The 5,221-nt window shown below is 37.6% G+C and overlaps 1 pseudogene; it reads left to right on the top strand.

Annotated features, from left to right (window-relative positions):
* Window positions 1-2,031: 2,031 nt before the first annotated feature.
* On the top strand, window positions 2,032-2,142 carry LOC112863039 (U4 spliceosomal RNA; annotated as a pseudogene).
* Window positions 2,143-5,221: the final 3,079 nt, after the last annotated feature.

Genomic DNA, 5,221 nt, shown 5'->3' with positions numbered 1-5,221 from the left:
ACGTGTGGTGGAACATATTAGTACTGATAGAAAGCATGATTTGGAAGTCCCTGGAGTTCCCATTAATTAACAAAATTGTAAGCCAAAGCAATATTTATCCCTGAGGAAATCAGGTGACAGTACGTTGCCAAATATTTGAATGATGAATCTTAGAGAACAAGAATAATTATTACAAGTTTAATCAAGTGTGACTTCAATTCTAGCTGCTGTTGCATTGGACACTCTGGCAGGTGGTACTCCTCAATAATCTTGAAAGTGGCTTTTTTCACATAGCAAGGATAGCTGTATACTTTTACCAAGTTACTTCAGGGTTATGTCAACTCTCCGACTCTAGATATTAGTTTAGACTGAGAGACTTGATAATTTTGCCCTCCCATAAGACATCATGATGATAGAACCCAATCAGAGATAAGAAGAAGATATCTTTGACCCTTCTTGCTTAAAATGTGGGGGTGGGGGGAGAAAGGGGCTAGGGAGACACTCCCTCTTGCTGTGTATGAGTTGAGCACTTGTGAGGAATCTAAAAATGTGATTAAAGAAAGTGTGTTTAGATAAATGAGGTGAAGAATGTTTGGCCAATCCACAATCCACATGTTTTTGCCTTTGCACCAAATTCACTTTTAGGACTCTAGATCACATCATGCCTAAAAGTCAGAACTGGGTGAGGGCTTGACCAGGGAAATGGAGCTTATATCTATAGAAGTCCCTACTGGAGAGAAAGAAACTAAAATTCGGGTTTCACTTCCTGCTCTTCTCTTGGTGCTGGATTCAACTCTACTGTTCCTGGAGTTCAGTTAAGGAATTCCTTGCTGGTTTATCATTTGAGAGTCCAGCCCCAGAGTGGATTAAAGATTTAAACACAAAACATGACACTTCTACCACTCACAAAACTCGAAGAATATATCAGAAAATATTTAACTAATTTCAGAATTGACAAGGAATTTAAAATCATAAAAGCAATGCAAGAAATAATAAGATATATTTGATGGTATACATGTTTCATATTTCTAAACACCAAAACAAACCTCAAAGAAAACAGAAAACTTAGACAATGTATTTATGGCAAATAAGACAGGCAAAATGTCCTTAGTAATGATATTTAATGAATAAGAAAAACTACAAAACAGGCATTCTTATTTGCAATTGCTACATGTATAAATTGGTTCAGTTTTTCTGGAAAGAAGTACACCCATGTCAAGAGCCTTACACCTAATTATTTGACTTAGTTATTTAATTTCTAGGAATCCATTCCAAAGACATAATCACAAATATGGACAAGGTTATGTGCTACAGACTTTCTATTGGGAAAATTATAAACAATTCAAATAGTAAACCATAGGGCAGGTAATTGCTTAATAAATTATGGTCTGGTCAAGTGATAAAAAAATACATGAGGCCATTAAAAACATATTTTTAAATAACATCAATAGCATAGTTTGAATATGCTCAAGATAAGTTGTTAATTTTAAAAATAATCAGTAAATAATCTATACACACAATTTGATTAATAGATATCTATATTAATATAGACAGACACAGAACTACATTTATTTTTTAATGTAATTTATTGTCAAATTGGCTTCCATACAACACCCAGTGCTCATCCCAACAATTGCCCTCCTCAATGCCCATCACCCACTTTCCCCTCTTCCCCACCCCCAATCAGGCCTTAGTTTGTTCTCTGTATTTAAGAGTCTCTTATGGTTTGCCCTCTCTGTTGTAACTTTTTTTCCCCCTTCCCTTCCCCTATGGTCTACTGTTAAGTTTCTCAAGATCCACACATGAGTGAAAACATATAGTATCTGTCTTTCTCTGACTGACTTATTTCACTTAGCATAATACCCTCCAGTTCCATAGCAGCACTTTCAACAATAGCCAAATTATGGAAAGAGCCTAACTGTCCATCAACTGATGAATGGATAAAGAAGATGTGGTTTATATATACAATGGAATACTACTTGGCAATGAGCAAGAATGAAATCCTGCCATTTGCAGCAACGACATGGAACTACATTTAAAAGTTAGCATTGTAGCTTTGCGCCGTGGCAGTATCATAGCCGATGAGGTTTATCTGAGGTGCGATTATTGCTAATTAAAAGTTAGCATTGTAGTATCCAAAATCTATAAAGAAGTCACCACACTCCACACCTGAAAAACAAATAATCCAATAAAGAAATGGGCAGAAGACACGAATAGACACTTTTCCAAAGAAGACATCCAGATGGCCAACAGACACATGAAACAGTGCTCAATGTCACTCATCATCAGGGAAATACAAATCAAAGCCGCACTGAGATACCACTTCACACTGGTCAGAGCGGCTAAAATGAACAAATCAGGAGACTATAGATGCTGGCGAGGATGTGGACAATCGGGAACCCTCTTACACTGCTGGTGGGAATGCAAACTAGTGCAGCCACTCTGGAAAACAGTGTAGAGGTTCCTCAAAAAATTAAAAATAGAACTACCCTATGACCCAGCAATAACACTGCTAGGAATTAACCCAAGGGATACAGGAGTGCTGATGCATAAGGGCACATGTACCCCAATGTTTATAGCAGCACTTTCAACAATAACCAAATTATGGAAAGAGCCTAAATGTCCATCAACTGATGAAGGGATAAAGAAGATGTGGTTTACATATACAATGGACCACTACCTGGCCATGAGAAAGAAGGAAATCTGGCCATTTGTAGCAATGTGAATGGAACTGGAGGGTATTATGCTAAGTGAAATAAATCAGTCAGAGAAAGATAGGTACCATATGTTTTCACTCATATGTGGATCTTGAGAAACTTAACAGAAGACTATGGGGGAGGGGAAGGGGAAAAAACTTACAAACGGAGAGAGAGGGAGGCAAACGGTAATAGACTTCTCAATACAGAGAACAAACTGAGGGTTGATGAGGGGTGGGGGATGGGCATTGAGGAGGGCAACTGTTGGGATGAGCATTGGGTGTTGTATGGAAGCCAATTTGACAATAAATTATATTAAGAGAGAAATAAAGACAGACAGAGAAAGAAAGAAAGAAAGAAAGAAAGAAAGAAAGAAAGAAAGAAAGAAAAAGAAATCCCCAGGTGATTCTAATGCATAGCGCACACACACACGAAAGTTAGCATTGTTTATATTAGAAAGTGATATGCTGTGGACAATTTAATTTTTCTTTGTTATATCTCACATATTTTTAATACAATACATGTATGCTACTGTCATTACCAGTAACCAATATGAATTTAAAAATTAGCAGGCCTGTTTTATTCATTATTGTGATGTCCCTTATCTCACCTCTTCTGATATTTTAGAATACTTTGGGGAGTAGCTATGAGATGAATAAATTTGAAGAAGTGCTTTGAAATATCTTTCGAGAGGTTATTGGTGACTGGTCTGTTTATGAAATTTTTTAAAATAGTCCTACTATTTTGGCCTGTGCAATCTTTCCATTATTTGATATTTATTTTAAAATATGTAACAGCTTCTCTCCTAAGATATTTTAAGGCAGTTTACAATACAGACTATATGCAGTAAGTTCTTTTATAAGTAAATGAAAATGTTAAAAGCAAATGGAAGCATAGGGCTAGGGAAAGAAGGATGAAGCAAATAAGGTATTGTTCGGCATTGCCATGATTTATATGACTGAGCATTAGACATGACTCTTGTGTGGCTAGCACAAAGAAAAACCAGTGAAAATATCATAGGCCTTAATATCAGGAGGGAAAATGGCATGCTTGGGGAATGGAGTAGGAGTGGGTGGGGAAAGGGTCATTAGAATGTTTTTCTGGAATGGAGCATGTGTGGCTTGAAGTCTTCCTTCAAAGGTGATAATGGTTAATATTTCTCTGCCAGACATTCTGTCATAATTAATGTCTGGCAGAAATAGGTGTTAGAAAAAGACTCTCCATCGGCTTCTCATGTTTCTGCAAGTCCTCCAACTAGAGGTGCTGATTACCTTTATCTTTACACGGATTTTTGTGTAAGAGAAAGCCTTTAAATAGAGAGATAGTGTCTCCCTCTAGAGCAGAAGGCAGGTTTACTTCCTGTCCAATATGTTAAAGACAGTTTTTTCCTCTAGAACAAGTCACATGGGTTTGCTTGGTGCCCATTATAAAAGATCAGGGTTCTCTACACATGGGGCTTTTGAGCTGTCATTCAAATTCATTTTGTGTGTCACATCCACCCGCATCCCTGTCTCATTTGCATGGGATTTGAGATAAAGAGAAGTGTAGCAACCAAGGTGCTTCTGCTGCCTGCTGTGCATCCGTGAAGCTAGAAGATGAACTCATTGGCTTGAAGAAAGGGTACAGTTACAGACTCTCCACAGTTTTCCAAAACGATTTGAAAGAGGAGGCTTTTCATGAAGCCCCAAGGGCTCACAGGCCTGGGCAAGTCTGTCTGAATGGATGCATACTGAAGTGAAAGTCAGAGAAAGGAGGAAATCGTTGATAGCCAGCGAGGGCCCCAAGTTAATTTATTTAAAGGAAACTAATTGCAGTGCACAGTATGTGAGTTAATCAAACAGGTTAACAAGACAGGTAACAACTCTAGCAATTCCTGAAGTTAATGGCTGAAGCAATGGCTCAAAAATGTAATTATTTTCAAATATCTTGTAATTCATGTTGAAGAAATCAAGCTAAAAAGATGTCTCCTTTTTGTGTAACATTTGTACATAATGACACCAATGCAAGGCATGCTTAAGTCTTCACACTTCAAAGAAATGACCTTTAAGCCACACTTAGGGAAAGTAAGCTAAAATCAGTAGGCATTCCAGTTGCCAAGGACACTTGTAATCATTTCCTTAATTGTCTTTGACAATCTTATCATTAAAGATGTGCGACATTAATTAATGATGGAACATCTATTCCTGGAAAAATAGGCCTTGGAGGCACAATAGAGAGCTTATTCTTCCTACATTCTTTGTGAGCGCTGTTTCTACAGCATGGGTCATCCATGTTGCAAGCGTTGCCTGGATGGCATGTAAACATTTGGAGCACTCGATTGTATGAGAATTGGATTGAATAAAATCAATGCTGATAATGCTGAAAATATGTTCAAAACCGATGTTCCCTAAAGAAGCTTTTATGCCTAGATTAGTATCAGTGTTTAATTGACAGCCTCTTCACTTGGTTAATTACTTGGTCTATTGTGGCAGGGAGAGGGAGGAAAGGACAAAAAGCATTTGTGTTACGAATAGTTGCCAATAAGGGAATTGAATGAGAGCAAGCCG

The sequence above is a fragment of the Puma concolor genome, chromosome B2, assembly GCF_028749965.1.
Source record: "Puma concolor isolate L17-30 chromosome B2, mPumCon1.1.hap2, whole genome shotgun sequence".
Taxonomy (NCBI): domain Eukaryota; kingdom Metazoa; phylum Chordata; class Mammalia; order Carnivora; family Felidae; genus Puma; species Puma concolor.
Note: the sequence above shows the minus strand (reverse complement) of the source record. Positions and strands in the feature narration are given on the sequence as shown.